This window comes from Podarcis muralis, chromosome 3 (genome assembly GCF_964188315.1).
Source record: "Podarcis muralis chromosome 3, rPodMur119.hap1.1, whole genome shotgun sequence".
NCBI lineage: Eukaryota > Metazoa > Chordata > Lepidosauria > Squamata > Lacertidae > Podarcis > Podarcis muralis.
Window position 1 is genome coordinate 107,656,492 of NC_135657.1, and position 17,172 is coordinate 107,673,663.

General features: G+C 44.5%; 1 long non-coding RNA gene across 1 annotated transcript; it reads right to left on the reverse strand.

Annotated features, from left to right (window-relative positions):
- Window positions 1–9,150: 9,150 nt before the first annotated feature.
- LOC144327164 (uncharacterized) lies at window positions 9,151–15,507 on the reverse strand. Its single transcript, XR_013392076.1, has 2 exons — window positions 15,328–15,507; window positions 9,151–10,040 (listed from the first exon to the last, which is right to left on the reverse strand). It is a non-coding gene; the product is annotated as an uncharacterized LOC144327164 (long non-coding RNA).
- Window positions 15,508–17,172: the final 1,665 nt, after the last annotated feature.

Genomic DNA, 17,172 nt, shown 5'->3' on the forward strand with positions numbered 1-17,172 from the left:
TGGTTGGTCTTTGCAGAGAGATTCCCCACCTCCCCCCACTAACTAAAGTTTAAATGTGTGCCCACAAACTCACTGCTGCGTTAAGGCTGAAGTGTGAAGAGTGCAGTCCTAACTGTGGGGTGTGTGTTCTGGCTGGGATGGGTAGGGGCTTGCATTTGTGTAGACTTTTTTCTTTACTGCGTGGACATTTACTTTTAAAAATACCCCTCCATTGCTTCTAGTGGGATGGAGAGAGAAGCTATATTATATTTCATCTCCAGGCTGTAGATAGGAACCCTCTGGGGTCCCTCTAAAAATGAATGGGTCTTGGATTCAGTAGATCCAGGACAACCTCTGCAATGGCTCTCTGAAGACAGTTCGGAAACTTCAGCTAGTACAGAATTCAGTGGCCAGGTTGCTCACTGCACCGACTGTATTGGCTACCAATTAGTTTCCAGGCCTGAATCAAAGTGCTGGTTTTGACCTATAAAGCCTTAAATGGCTCAGGACTGCAATACCTCAAGGACTGCCTCTTTCCATATGAACCTTCCTGGACCCTGAGATCATCTTCTGAGGCCCTCCTTTGTGTGCCTCCTCCTCAAGAGGTCCAGAGGGTGGCAACATGAGAACGGGCCTTCTTTGTAGTAGCTCCCCGTCTGTGGAATGCTCTCCCCAGGGACGTTTGCCTGGCACCTTCATTACACACTTTTAGGTGCCAGGCAAAATCGGTCCTTTAACCAGGCCTTTGATTGATCTGATTGACATTCTATACCTTTTTAAAATGGGACGCGGGTGGCGCTGTGGGTAAAACCTCAGTGCCTAGGGATTGATGATCGCATGGTCGGCGGTTCGAATCCCCACGGCAGGGTGAGCTCCCGTCTTTCAGTCCCAGCTCCTGCCCACCTAGCAGTTCGAAAGCACCCCTAAGTGCAAGTAGATAAATAGGTACCGCTTTATAGCAGGAAGGTAAACGGCGTTTCCGTGTGCTGTGCTGGTGCAGGCTCGCCAGAGCAGCTTCGTCACGCTGGCCACGTGACCCGGAAGTGTCTCCGGACAGCGCTGGCCCCCGGCCTCTTAAGTGAGATGGGCGCACAACCCTAGAGTCGGACACGACTGGCCCGTACGGGCAGGGGTACCTTTACCTTTACCTTTTTTAAAATGTAGCTCTTTTTTGGGGGGGGGGAGTGTTATTGGGTTGTTGTTTTTATTTTTATTATATATATTGTGGTTTTTATGTTGATCTTTTCTGTGAACCGCCCTGAGACCTCCGGGTATAGGGCAGCATATAAATTCCATTAATGATAATAATAATAATAATATTCAGGGGGAATAATGGTGACTATTGCCTCCAAAGAACTAGCAGTAGTAGCGCTATGCCTGGGGAGATACTCGTGGGTGTAGCAGGGTCTTATGTTGCAGATGTGCCGCTTCAGCTCTTCTGTACCAGAGGTAAAGCGCTTCCATGTCTTGCCAATGCCCTCCGGCCATCTGATCTGGGGATGTTAAGTAAAACAAGAATGAGCAGCATGTTCTCTGCATATATTTTAAATATGACATGACTTCTCCAAACGTTAAATACAGTATTCCCTTTCTATGTATGCACTATATCGTGTGTCTGACGTAGAGCATATAGGGAGAGGGGATGGAATTAGCTGTCAGGAATTTTTTCCTGAAGAAAATATATATCTAGCATCTATATGTTGAATTCTGTTTGGTAAATAGGGAATATTGTTTTGAGAGGAATGTAACCAGCATTCATTATGTTTTGACTCAACATGCTTCATGGGGAGTACAGGAAGTGGCGCAGACTGAAATATTCCCCTATGTTATCTGACCTGTAAAAACTTGGCTGCAGTCCAAAGCTGCAGTTTTTAATCACACAACACTCACATTGACTAGGGGTTTGGACCCTAACATCACCTTTTGATTCAGTAGATGTTCCATGTGAATTATGGCAGCAAATAAACGCGGAAGATCATTTATCTGTATGTCTGCCTGGAAAGTAAGAAGACCGCTGATACGTTAAGATCCTTTTATTAGTCAACCTCTGCCTATAAGAGTTTTAAAAAGGTGTTTCCCATCTGACCTCTCTGTTTTGGAGGAATGGGTGTAACCAAGAGGGGCTATTTTATGCAGTTAACATCATATAGAGCAACATTCCTCAGCCTAGTGACTTGCAGATGTTGTAAGACTCCAACTCCCATCAGCCCCAGCCAGCATGTTCAACAGTCAAGGATGATGGGAGCTGTAGTCTGGCAACATCTGGAGGGCATCAGGCTGCAGACAGAGAGAGAGCACTCACATGAAGTCATTGCTCATGGCAGGAATAGATGGAAGGTTTTATCAGAGCTAGTTCTGTTTCCTTCTTTGCATCTCAAAAACACAGAAATGGAAGGGATAAATGGCATGTCTGTCATTTTGATTAGATGCATGAGACAGTCCTGAACATTCTACATATCCTGTTCACATCTGACACCATTCAGATATGATGAAAACTTGTGTCTGCTGTCAATTAGCCGTCCGCTCCCCACCCCACAAATTCCCTGTTCAGAAGTGAGAGATGTAAGTAGTGGAGAAATACCAGTCACTACATGCATGGCCAATACTCATGTATTTAGAGCATTTATAGCCTGCTTTCCAAATTATGTTAAATTCCCAGGGCTGGGAACAACAGAACAACATATAAAAGTACAAGGAAAAAGTACAAACTCATAAAACCGTAAGAGCTCAAAAGCTGTCAAATAAAATAGCAAACCACTAAAAGGCACAAAGACACTATGTAAACTGATATGGATGAAACAGAGGATTAAGACCGTTCCATTTAAAAACTAGGGGTGCGCATTGGATGAGGATGAATTCTAAGCTAAAGTGAGCTGCCTTGGGAGGACTTAGAGCTTGTCAAAGTTGAAATGAGATCTGTATGAGGCAGCTTGAGTGAAAGGGGTACCTCTGAAGTGCTTCTTGAACCCCTAGTGATCCAGATCATTTTTTAAAAAAAAACACCTGGAAATATGTCTGATAAAATCAAAGGCACTACTCCTTATCTCAGACCATAAAAATAATCCCGGGTTAAGTATAGGATTGCAGTCTTAATGCTGTATGAGTGCTGAACAGAAGCTTCCAGAGAAGAAACAATATCTACGCTGCAATCCTCTGTTTATCCCACAGTAAGCTCTATTGCTCAATGGGCCTTCCTTTTGAGTAGAATTGTATAGAATTCCACTGTTATAGCCATAAATGTTCAGATGCAGCTTATGGAGTTAAACAGTGGAACAAACAGAGGGTTTAGAGAAAGGATATATAGCCAAAAATCTACATTTGTGTTCCCTGTCTGAAATGTATTAATTTGGAGTTACATCACAGCGGTTTTCATTTGAATTTCTAAGCAGCTATGCTTAGGACTGTGGCACAATCTTATTCTTGTTTACTGAGAAGTGAGGTTGCAGAATGTTTACTTTAGAGTAACTCTCACTGAACTCATTTAGCCTTAACTTCTGAGTAAACCTGCATAGGATTATGATGTAAGGTCCATTGAATTCCTCAGATCTGCAGCCTTAGACTCACAACTGTCCTGATTTTCATTTGAGATTTGTGTTCAAAGGTGATTTCATGGATAGAGGTCCAATGCTTTATGAAGTACAGCCCTGGCCCTTTGCATATTTATTCAGGGGTAAGGCATAATTCAGTGTAGCTGCAGCCTTATATATACACAGCCCTTTTTAAATGTACAGTGGTAACTCTGGTTACAAACTTAATTTGTTCCGGAGGTCCGTTCTTAACCTGAAACCATTCTTAACCTGAGATACCACTTTAGTTAATGGGGCCTCCCGCTGCCACCCCGCCACCACACGATTTCCGTTCTCATCCTGAGGTAAAGTTCTTAACCTGAGGTACTACTTCCAGGTTAGCGGAGTCTGTAACCTGAAGTGTTTGTAACCCAGGGTGTTTGTAACCCGAGGTACCACTGTAGTTTTTAAGATCCTGTGTCCAATTCTAGATGTCACCAATTAAGAGGATCTCGGGTAGGTGGAACCAGTAAAAGGTCCTGAAATCCTGGAAAGAGCTACCTCTGGGCAGGGCACACCATATTCAATCAATAACCTGATTCAGAAGTATAAGGCGTCTATATGTTTATGCTGTGCAAGCCTACCCTATCACTTTCAATGCAAATATAAACAGGCCAGTTTTGCATGTTTGGCTTTGCATGGCGGAAATGAGTGGGAGGGTTCCCCTCATCTTGAAAGGAGCTCTGTTCTTGCAAGCTTCCTTGGAGAGCGTTTGGGGGGAAGCCTATGTTTTCCCTGAAAGTTCTCGTTCCTGGCTTGTCGACGTCGCTGGCTGCATTCTGACGGTCTTGCGTTTCTGTGCACTGCAGATAGGGAATGGTATTTTCTTTGGCTCCACATGCATGGCTGAAGTGACAGGGAATGCAAGTTTATGCGATGCCCTTTGTTCATGCAGCAGGATGTTATAAATTGCATTGAAGAAATTCATACAATTTTGCAGCAATCGATGAGAGGTCCGCTCATCTTCCCTGGTGGGTGGCGTTGCAGCCAGGCACCCAGGACCTCTCAGTGATCCGTCTGGGGGCTGAAGGATGCCGCCTTCATCATGCTTACTCCTGGCCACGTCATGCGCCCAGCTGTCCAATCAGCATGGCCGGGGACATGAGGCATTGGGTAAGCTTTTGTTTGAGGGGAAGTTGTAGCCGCTGCCTGCCCCTCCTCAATAAGGGTATCCTGTTAAAGCGATCTGGGTGTGTGGATCTTGTCCAAAGCCTGGATGTGGGCTAGGGTCATACCATGACCCTAACGGGGACCCTGCGGGGTGCCCCGATTTGACGTATGTCATAGGGCTTCCCCCTATTGGTGGTTTACCCTTAGTTAGATTCCCTGAAGACGGGCAGGAGTTGGAATATAGCCTGGTTTTCACCCAATGCCGAAGCCAAACACATCTGTAGCCAATAAAGTTGTGGCCTAATTTATCCCATAAACCTACATATTCGTCTCCATGTGTTTATTATCTAAGGGAACTGCGGGGCCCAGGGCCTTGGCACACAATTTCATCAAGCTTGCGGGGTTAATGCTAAAGTGCTTCTGCCCATGAGCCTGCTATTCTGCTGGCTTCGGGCACCTGGCCTGTTGAATGCTGACTGAGGCAGTTCAGGCTAGACAAGCCCTTCTGTAGGCAATTACAAGCCAGGCGAATTCAAAACCAGGAAACTCAGAAAATCCCGGTGCCATTGCTTGTCAAAATTCTTAGTGGCTCACATCCTGTTCATGTGGTGCTCTTGCTATGATCTCTTTCAGGCATAGGCAAACTTGGCCCTCCAGATGTTTTGGGACTACAACTCCCAACATCCCTAGCTAACAGGACCAATGGTCAGGGGTGATGGGAGTTGTAGTTCCAAAACATCTGGAGGGCCGAGTTTGCCTGTGCCTGATCTCTTTCCTTCCAGTTCCATTGTGAAGATTGCTATGTTGCACCAAGCCACCATTGCTGGTGCAACTTCAGCAAACTTCAACTGACTGCCTGGTAATACAAGTCCCAACCTATTCTCATCTCATCCTTCGGGAGGATTTGCCTGTTAATTTTAGCCCCTGCTTTGGTGATACAGTGTGGGAAGTCCTTTCAGTGGGATTCCTCCAGAGTAAGCGTCATGCAGGTGCCTGCCTTGATCACACCTTTAGCTCATGTACAAATTCTCTAAACCTACCAAGTCCAATATGTGAAAACGATATTACTGTTTAACCCACATAATTAATGATTCCTGGATCGGAAATGCCAAGGTTGGCACAAATAATAGGATTAGCTCAGTTGTCAAATGTCCAAATGCACCTGGTTTGTCTTTTAAAACACTGGAAGGAGCAAACTTGCTGCATTCGTCCTTTTACCTTCTACCGTCAGGTAGGGGATTTCCATTTCTGTTAAATCCTTTCTTTGGCACAGCCAGCGTTGCTCATGCTAGGAATTATTTTCTTTGTCTTTTATCCAGTGTGGGTCTTGCTTTCCTCAGTGCCGTATGAGTCATTCCACCTTCCTTTCTCAGGAAAGTGGAACTCCCTTTTCTGGTGTCAGCGAAAAGAAAAACAAAACAAAACTGGTAAGCCACATGCTACCAACGTCCCATCCCCCCCCCCCATTTTCTTCAAGAGGAATTTGGAACAATCATCTTGAATTTTGTAAAGAATTCAATGATTTCTTGAACGGTGGGCTTGAGATCTTACAATACTTTTGAAGTATTGGGCCACTGGCATGATTCATGAGACTCTTATTTTCCTACTCTGAGGCAAATGCTAACTAGATGCAGCGCTGTCACTGATTCTCAGAATCATCTGTTTTAGGATATGAATTTGTCAGCTTGTAATGCTTACATATACTGAGAATTGAATATTATTTCCCCTGGAAGAACTTATCTTAGGGTTGCCATATTTCAAAAAGTGAAAATCCAGAAGTCTTTCATGAAAGTTGAAAATTGCGTGTGGAGGTTCCCAAGCCACCCCTCAAAATAATTCACAAATCACACATAATTTTTGTTTAAGGTTTTTGGCATAATTTTGGCCACAACTTTATTAAATACATAATCTGTGAGTGGTTGCTTAGGCACTGGTTATGACTATCTGTCCCCCCGCCTGGGACAGAACTGACTATCCGAACTCCCTCAGAAGCCAGTGAAGGGAAAACAATATTGGGGATCAGTTGAGCTGAGCGACAGTCCCTCACTGTTCACCCAACCTGCTCCCCAAGGCTTGCCGGCCCTGGTCCCATTTCAGGGATTGGATGAAATCGTGGCAAGCCCCAGGATTCCCTTAACGGAATTCCCTTCCACACCACCATTGAAGGGGCAGGCCCAGCCTATCCTGACCCCCCCTCCACCAATTTTTTATAACCAATGCCTAACCACAACCTTACAAGTTGTGATGAATTGCTAAGTAGTAGACAAAAACCAAATGGCACCAGCCAATCAGCCAAATGGACAAAATTCCTACTAGGCCCCTGCCCCAACGGCAGACGACCCCATGACAGGCATAGCAAGGCCAACCGGAACACAGGGCGGGTGGGTGGGTGATCCGATGCACTCAGCGAAAGAGAAAGCAAAAGCGGAGTGCCCCAATATTTAAAGCCTTTGGTCCCGCCCACCCAATTTGCAACATGCAATTTGCCCCAGCAACCCGGTCATCCAATCGTTGCATCAGGCATTCACCATTTAACCTGCCTGGCAACAGAGGGTTGGCAGACCCCACCACAACACGTGCTCTCATTTCAGGGAGAATATGCTTTGTCAAAATCTACACTACTGACATGGGCTGCCATACACCTGGATTTCCCCAGTCATTTCAGTGACGCTGTTTGCGAGCGCTGAATGCCGGTTATGTCTGGGGAAATCTGGATGTATGGCAACCCTATCTTATCTGGTCCAGAATTTGCAGTCAACTGCATGCTGGCTAACTAGGCTGCAATACAGGCTCATGCACACTGCTGTGGCTTCAACCACTTGCCTCTTGCCATCTGGTCTCCCTTTCCTAATCCATCCCTTGGCAGGGGGCACATGCATTTAAGATGCCATGCCAACATTGCCTGCTGTTCTTCTCTTCACCTGTAGCCTGCCGGTTTGCTCCTCAAAGTGTGCTCCCATGTGCCAGACTCAGCAAGCTGCCATTCTGGGATGCTGCCAGTAGCAGATGGTGCGGAGAGGCTGTGTCACTTACCTGACCTCTCTCTGGTTGAGTCACTGCTGCATACCAAGATGAAGAGAGGTAGGGGTAAGGTAGCAGGGATGTCAGTGCAGTGCAAATGCATCAGCAGGAGCATGGGACTGGCTTTGCCATCTTCTTTGGAGATTATTTTCAAACACTGATAAACAAAGTTGTTGGGCTTTTTTAATAGAAGACTGGGGTCATCCAACAAAGTTGAATGGCAGAAAATTTAGGCTAGACAAAAGGAAATACTTCTTCACACAGAGACAGAATAATTTGGCCCGAATAAGGAAATTTTGTCCATGGTATGGTTATTTCCCACCTAGAGATTTTGAAACTATTTGCAAAATTTTGCACCCTATTTGCAAAATTTAACAATTCCAAAATATGGATGTGCTTTTGCTCTTGCAGGATTCAATATACTGCCTTCAGCTGCACTTGAGGGTCGATTTCAAAAAAATTCTGCTGGAAAAATGGTTATGTCCATGTAGAGATGGCAGTATTGTATCAGGGGCTCATGTGCTTCGGGCTTGCACTCTTTATAAAGATCTGAGGAGTGAGGTTATTACCCCTCTACTATTGTCCATGCTGGGTCACTCAGCCATTGCTACAGTGACCTTTCTTCTAGCAGATCAAGATGATCGTTGTTGTTGTTTAGTTGTTTAGTCGTGTCCGACTCTTCATGACCCGATGGACCAGAGCACGCCAGGCACTCCTGTCTTCCACTGCCTCCCGCAGTTTGGTCAAACTCATGCTGGTAGCTTCGAGAACACTGTCCAACCATCTCGTCCTCTGTCGTCCCCTTCTCCTTGTGCCCTCCATCTTTCCCAACATCAGGGTCTTTTCCAGGGAGTCTTCTCTTCTCATGAGGTGGCCAAAGTATTGGAGCCTCAGCTTCAAGATCTGTCCTTCTAGTAAGCACTCAGGGCTGATTTCCTTCAGAATGAATCGGTTTGATCTTCTTGCAGTCCACGGGACTCTCAAGAGTCTCCTTCAGCACCATAATTCAAAAGCATTAATTCTTTGGCGATCAGCCTTCTATCAAGATGATCAGGTGACAGCAAAAACTGCAAGGTTTTTAGTGGGGGCAATTAGAATAAGATCTATTATTTGATTATTGATGTAAACCTCCCAAATGTATTTTGTATAGTTAAGTTTTTACCTCTATCATCAGTATATCTTATTTTATTTTATTGCTATGGCTAGTGACTGATGCAAATTAAGACTCTTCTGATCTGATCTTCTTCGCACAGCATATACAGAGTTTGGTACCTTAGGATGCTGGCTGCCTCCCTGGAAATTTGATTCAAAAGCAATGCATTGGATAGTTTGTCTGTATCTCCAGCTATGTTCAACCTGTGTATTTGTAAATAAACTAAATATTACAATTTCCAGAGGGGTAGCCAGGTTGCCCAGGCAGGCACAATCTGAGGCCCTGCAAAAGCGGTGAAGTAACTGAGACGGGACACAGGTGTTGGGTAAAACCAAGCCAAAACTTTATTAACTACAGCAGAAAGTTGGGTTTCCATGGCAGTAGGGCAAGGATCCAGTTCCTCATTCCACTCAGCCCTTGCTGTTGGAATGACCCTCTGTCATGATTGGGACATGCCCAAACTCCTTCCATGGGAATCCCCCAGAGTTGAGCCCTGGCATGGAGCAAGTCAACTATCCAGGGTCTCACTGGGTGACCATGTTGAAAGATTCCAGCTGGGCAGAGGCCCAAAGCTGTACTTCTTCCCTTTTCCACCATTCCTGGAGGTTGTGCAATACCAGATCGATGCATAGTAAGGTCCCTTAGCATCCAAATATCAACCCATATCGGTTCACACCCTTGCAAGAGAAGTGGAGGTAAAGCAGAAGAATAGCTATAAGATGGTTTAAGCAAGTACAGATTAGTTGTCAAGGATCACCTCTCCTATCAGTTGTGACAATAACCTCACAGTGGCAGGCAAGCTGGGAGAAGCCCATCAAGTGCTTGCTGTCATTAGAACTGATTGCATGAACTCAACCTTACCCTAAGGCTGGTCTATCAGCAACTGCAGTTTAAAGAAAAGGTGAGGTTGGGGCAGAGTGGATCTTGCTTGAAAAATCAGTGTTTATTTTTTCAGATCCATATGAATTTGTGCATCATCAGCTGCATTTTCCACATTTTCCAATATCTACTTCAGAGGGTTTTCTGCCCTCCTCCCTACATGCTAGACTTTTTCTTCTCCCGTCTTTTCCCACACACAAATATCATTGTAACTTTGTCTAGATGGTCTTCTCTGTAATCTTTACAACTAGGGTTGAGACTGCCAGGAATTCTTGGAACCATGTTTCTTCAAAGGTTCTTTGTTCCTTATTTCTGACTCATCAGTTCTTGGCCTGTCGAATACAATGAGATCAGGATCAGGATCCCAGTGAGGTAGCGTCTTAGATGTGTGAGTCAGACTGTGCCACTCTAACACTCATGTGAATAAAATGCCAACCTTCCGAACATCTGTGCCCTGTCTCAATAATTTTTCAATTGCAGACATCAAGAAAAAAACATGCAATAAAAGCTGAAGCATCTTTTCATTTGTCTGATGAAGAGGGGTGACAGCCATAGGAAACCAACAGGGACATTTTTTTCTACTCCTCCACATATTTTGAGGTTAGAAGTGTTATTGAAATGGAAAGAACAAAAGCAGTTGGTGATGCCAGCCAGCAGACCAGGAGCCTCAGGGATGAAATGATTAAGGTAGAGAAGCTAAAAACTGGTAAGTGGATTAGACACAGACTTGGTTCAAATCCTAATTTAGCAGTATATTTCCTACTTAACTGGCCATCAAACACAAGGTGTTAAGAGAACATGTAAAATAACAACATATAAACATGAGTCAGACCGTTGGTCTGCATAGCTCAACATTTTCAACTCTGGGGTTGGGGAACCTGATACCCTCCAGTTGTTGTTTGACTTCATCATCACTGACCCTGGTCTACTGCAACTGGCAGCCAGGTCTCAGGTAGAAGTCCCACCTGAGATCCTCTGCAACTGGAGCTACCAGGGAGCCACTGAATGAAAAACTGAAGCTGTACCGCAGTTTGGAGAACTTGAAGCTGCCCTCAGTTGAGCCTGGCCATTGGAAGTCCCTGGAAAGCTGCCCATGAAGGAATGTGGCCCTTGAGCTTAGAGAAGATCCCCGCCTCCTATCTATGGCCATACCACCTGGCTGTATCAGAGATGGACAGGTGTGGCGATATGGGCCCCCTCCACTGCTCTAGCTGGGGCCAAGCACCACACTCTTGAAGGAAGGTAAAATAAAATGTTCAAGGACCCCTGGACGATTAAGTCCAGTCAAAGGTGACTATGTAGTTGAGGTGCTCATCTCGCTTTCAGGCTGATGGAGCCATCGTTTATCCACAGACAGCTTTCTGGGTCATGTGGCCGGCATGACTGAACTGCTTCTAGTGAACGGAACACCGTGACAGAAACCAGAGCACATGGAAATGCCATTTACCTTCCCGCCACAGCAGTACCTATTTATCTACTTGCACTGGCGTGCTTTCCAACTGCTAGGTTGACAGGAGCTGGGACAGAGCAACGGGAGCTCACTCCACTGTGGGGATTCGAACCGCTGACCTTCTGATCAGGAAGCCTAAGAGGCTCAGTGGTTTAGACCACAGCGCTAAATGTGCTTTGGGTGTGCTTTAAGCCTATAGTGTGTATGCAGCCTAAGAACTGGAACTTGACTGCCCGATCCTGTGCCTATTTCTCAGAAATAAGTCTCACTGGGCTCCCTGGGATTTGCTTCATGTAACCCTGCATAAATTTGCCCCCTTCCCTCATTATTCCTTTTTTTTTACTTTAACATCAGCTATGTTGTTGTAAGGCATTATTTTTGTAAACTTGATTTGAGCACATTGGCAGAGGAGTGTAAATCTAGTAAATAAATACTCGCCCACCCCTTCATTCCTGCTTCATGTGCTTCTCTTTGAAGAAGGGGAGCACAAAACCAGACTGGTTGCTCTTAATCACAAGTGACTTATGAAATGACAGCATTTAGCTAATCTGGTTTAACCGCTAAAGCCTTCCCACAGGAGAATAATGAGTGACTAGACCACCTTCCAGAGCTGTCTTTAATATCCATTCTGAATTCATTAAAGTCTTGTGATCTGAGGAGGACCTTTCGCTGTCCTTAATTTCACTGAGGTTGACTCCACATCCTGGCCTGACAGGACAACAAATGTGTGGGTTATATAACAGAGTCTCCGTACATCTGCTGGAAATGGAGGGCCTTTCGGTATACATGCTGTCCTGCAGGCGAGGGAAATCCTAGTTTGTGACCCCGAGGTTTCTGCTTTGAGTTTACCCAAAGAAAATTCCTCCTTTGTTTCAGATGTGAGACTGCAAGAAAGTGGTTCCCCGGGGAGCGAGTTTTTACATGAGTTCCTTCAGCTCGGAACAAGTTCCCATAAAATATTTTTTGAATGAATAAACCATCTCGCTTCCTACATTAAAATTCCTATACCTAAGGTAAATGAGGCTCTCTTTTCCTTTTTTAAAGAACAAAAATAAAAGGGCTAAGCAATGTGACAATTAACCAAAGTCACAGAGGACCTTGTAAAGAATTATAGAAAAAATATACTGAGAGGATCTTGCCATTCTCCCCCTACCTTAGGCAACTTAATTGGGAAATATCGAAAGAAAACCACAAAGTATTTTTTTAAATGAAAACATAAATAAATAAATATGAGGGGGGAGAGTGAGGGCAAATGTACGCACACGGCTGTATTTCTTCCCCACAGGAAATCACTTCCATTTGAAGAGCATTATTAGGGGCAAAGGGAGACATTATTAGTGTGGAGGCAGTTAATGTCCATGATTAGCTTAATCAATTTACCGGTATATGCCACTTTCCCACAGTGTCCAAAGTGGCTTACTACAAACACCCACTTATTATCAAAAAACAACATTTGGGGTGGGGTGGGAGCAGCTTACAAAACATACCAAGACTTTAAAATTAGAATAAAAACCAAGAACAAGAAATGCAACGGGGTGCAATTACAGGGACCATAGCTTCATGCTTTGCAAGCAGAAGGTTAAAGGATCTTATTTAGCAGGACTGAGTATTATCTCTGTGAGCCATGGGAGAGATGGTTGGGGTAGGCAGTACCAGCCGCGGATGGCAGGGTAGATTGGAAGCACTTGCCTGATCTCCTGACGACGGAGTTGTTGTTGCTTATTGGGAAGGAGAGCACGATGGGCAAGGCACCAGGAAGGTCAGTGCAGTGCAAACACTGCCATGTTGGCTCCACCAGTGTGTTGGCACCGCACCAACCTCTCTGTTGCATTGCTCTTCCCATCTTCCTCCTGGTAAACAGCAGTGACTCCCTTGTCAGGAGGTCAATTAAAAGACACAGCCCCACAGTGCTGTTCACTACTGGAAAGTACTAAGGTAAATGCTTTAGGTCAGTAGTGTCAAAGAGGGCCAGATTTGATGAAGTGAATGGTCGTGAGGGCCGACCAGAGGGCCGACCAAGTTGTTAACTTTTTTCTTTTTTTTCTTTTTTTTAAGGATTGAAGTTGTTGAGCTTTTTAAATGGTTTTACCCCAAAGTTGTTGAGCTATTTTTAGGGTTGAACTGGCAGGCCGGATTAGGCCTCCAAAATGGACTTTGGACATGGATGCTTTAGGTATAAAGTATCCATGCCCTGTAGTTGGGGAGAAAAAATTGAAAGTAAAGTGAAACTGCCAACTGATTTATCTGAGAATGGGGAGGAGATGCATTGACAAAGTGAAGGGCATTAAGCATTTAAAATGGTAAAAGGTAAAGGACTCCTGGACAGTTAAGTCTAGTCAAAGGTGACTATGGGGTATGGGGTTGTGGCACTCATCTCACTTTTAGGCTGAGGGAGCCGGCGTTTGTCCACAGACAGCTTTCTGGGTCATGTGGCCAACAAGACTAAACCGCTTCTGGTGCAATGGAACACCATGACAGAAACCAGAGCACACAGAAACACTGTTTACCTTCCCACCACAGCGGTACCTATTTATCTACTTGCACTGGCATGCTTTCAAACTGCTAGGTTTGACAGAGCAACAGGAGCTCACTCCGTCATGCAGATTCGAACTGCTGACCTTCTGATCGGCAAGCCCAAGAGACTCAGTGCTTTAGACCACAGCACTACCTGCATCCCATTAAGCATTTTCCTTCTAACTGGACTATGGTCAAGATCTTGCTGGTGACATTTGTTGTTGTTTAGTCATTTAGTCATGTCCGACTCTTCGTGACCCCATGGACCAGAGCATGCCAGGCACTCCTGTCTTCCACTGCCTCCTGCAGTTTGGTCAAACTCATGCTGGTAGCTTCGAGAACACTATCCAACCATCTCATCCTCTGTCGTCCCCTTCTCCTTGTGCTCTCCATCTTTCCCAACATCAGGGTCTTTTCCAGGGAGTCTTCTCTTCTCATGAGGTGGCCAAAGTATTGGAGCCTCAGCTTCAGGATCTGTCCTTCCAGTGAGCACTCAGGGCTGATTTCCTTCAGAATGGATAGGTTTCATCTTCTTGCAGTCCATGGGACTCTCAAGAGTCTCCTCCAGCACCATAATTCAAAAGCATCAACTCTTCGGCGATCAGCCTTCTTGATGGTCCAGCTCTCACTTCCATACATCACTACTGGGAAAACCATAGCTTTAACTATATGGACCTTTGTTGGCAAGGTGATGTCTCTGCTTTTTAAGATGCTGTCTAGGTTTGTCACTGCTTTTCTCCCAAGAAGCATAGAAAGCCTTAAACAACCTGAAGCCAGGACACTTGGAGGACCACCTTCCCCTGTGTTTACCCAGTCACCCCTAAAATTGTCAGAGAATGCCCTGTTGAAATAATTGGCAAACATCTTATGACATTTCAAGATGTTTAAATGACTTTATTGTACACCGCCATGATTCCCCAACCCATATGAGTTGGCAGGTTACAAACGTTGTTACAAAATAAATAAATTAATAAAAGCATCAAAGGAAGTAGCTCCGTTAGTGCAAGGACTTTTGACTGCGCAATGAAACTTTCTCTTCTCCCCATGTGCCCACTCCTCCCCCCCCCCACCCCCCAAAAAAAATCTGTTCTGGGAGTCCTTCCAGCTCTCCGGAGCAGATTTGGACATGGCACGGGGAAAGGAGAGGGAGGGGGATTTCTGTCGCGCAAATGGAAATCCTTGTGAAAACAGAAGTTTTTAATTGGATGCCACCCTATGGGAGGAATTCAATCTTGTGCGCTGCTGACTGTCAGCACAAGCATTTCGGCTTGCCAGATGGAACGATTCCCCCCTCTGCTCCCCAGTCCAATGTTTTGAGGGGTCTCCAGACACACATACACATCCCGAGCCAACTTTGGAGGGCACACGGGGGTTAGAAGAGGTGGGAAAGCCACATTGCAGAAGCAGAAGTCCTTGCACAGGTACTCAGTTAAATCTCCTACAATATAAACAAACAAACAAACAAACAAACCACCTTGGGGGTCAAAAATGAAGTGTGTGCATATGTCTTAAATAAAAGCAGGCTCTTCTTTAAAATATTCTTTACATCAAAAGATGCCACCCTGTTAAAGTCCTTTCTTTGTATCATGAGAGAGCCAGCAGTTTTCTTTTCCCACCTCTGGTCTTTCTGTGCTGTTGCGCTGGGTGACCCTTACCGTCTCAAGGCCAAGTGACCTTTCTGCATGATTTCTCTTCCGCTTGCTTTTCTTCCCAACTCCAAATTGAAATGGCCTCCCTTTCCCTTTTACGAATCTTTGCCTTCTGGCATTCCCCTGCCTCTGAAAAGCTGCCTCTGACTAAGCTGCAGCTGATGGTAAAGGGTGGAGATGGTAGGTTTTTTTTATGATACCTTATCGGTGGGCCGATACCGTTGTCTCAAAAGCAACTTCTTAATGGCAGCGAGATCTTTGCAAGTTTCTCATGTTACCAGTAATTTGCTTTAGTTGTTAGGCAAATGTGGCATAAGTGCCTGCCAAACTTTCCCCCCCCCCAAAGCCACATCAGAGCCTGCAGAGAATGCTTTATGGCTGCCAGTCTCTAAGCTGCTTAATCCATACAGCATGATATACTCTAGTCTGGGCGGCAGGAAAATCACTACTCCACTATGGGATTGGTTGAGTTTTTGTGCTCCTAACGGAGACTTTGAAGCCTGTCCGATTTTAAACCCAAAAGGCCTGCTTGATTTCAAGCCAAGACTCTTTTCCGATAAGGAAGGCTGGTGAAACTTCTCTATGAGTGTAAGTGTCTTAAAGGAATTTAGCAACAGTTCTTTGTGATAATGGAGTTTTGATGTGCAGTCAAGAGACCTATTAAGGTCTGGAATCTGCAGAAGTAGCCTATGAGAAAGAAAATATGCGTATACACATACATATACAGATCGAGATCTGATAGGTGTCCTTATGCTTACAGAAGGGCTTTTGATCCTGCAGATGCCTCTGCTAATAGAGAAAAAGAATATAGGGCATTTCTGATTATCATTTTCTCACACAGCCTCCGCCTTAGAAAACTGGAGGAAACTCCAAAACGGTTGAAGGTGATGTGAAGAACTACAGGGGTGGGAGTGAATTGCATTCCCTCTTTTTCTATTAGTGGAGACACCCACTGGTTCAAAAGCTCTCTCCTGTGCTCAAGATAACCAACTGGATTCATTGCCTATCTGTCTGTCTGTCCTTCCGTCCATCCATCTCAATCTATTTGATTCAACCCTCACATTTCCTAAACATTCTACGAATGAAGGCTACCCAGTCCTGAATCCTGCCTTAAACCATAGACAGTATTTTGGGGTTTCTGAACTATAAATGAGATTGTGAGTAAATATAAATGCAATAAAGTATTTTATAAATTATTATCACTGGGTCAGGATTTTAGATAGATAGATAGATAGATAGATAGATAGATAGATAGATAGATAGATAGATAGATGATAGATAGATATAGATATAGATATAGATAGATATAGATATAGCTATAGCTATAGCTATAGATATAGATATAGATATAGATATAGATATAGATATAGATAGATATAGATATAGATATAGATAGATGATAGATAGATATAGATAGATGATAGATTTGTAGATTTGTAGATAGATGATAGATAGATAGATAGATAGATAGATAGATAGACCTGGTGACATTGATTTCAAAGAAGCCAAAGCAGAACTAAAGCAGTTTGTCCTCCATAAAAACAAAGAGAAGGAGAAAGGTAAATTTGGGCTGCACACACATGACACTTTGTTCTAGAATCAGTGGAGCTGGGTAAGCTTGCCATGGAACGAAAATGCCAGGGTGCAGAGAGAGGCCTATAACTGACAGGATTATATGTCTCCTTAGGGTGAAAGGCAGGTAATAAATTAAAATTGTAATAAGTAGGAGTAAGAATATGCAAATCCAATGTTGTGTTGTTGTTGTTGTTGTAGTAGCTATAGCCGTTTTTTTGCCCACAACAGTGAGCGGGTTGTGGGGGAGAGAGGTGGTAAATTCAAGTTTTTCTGAAT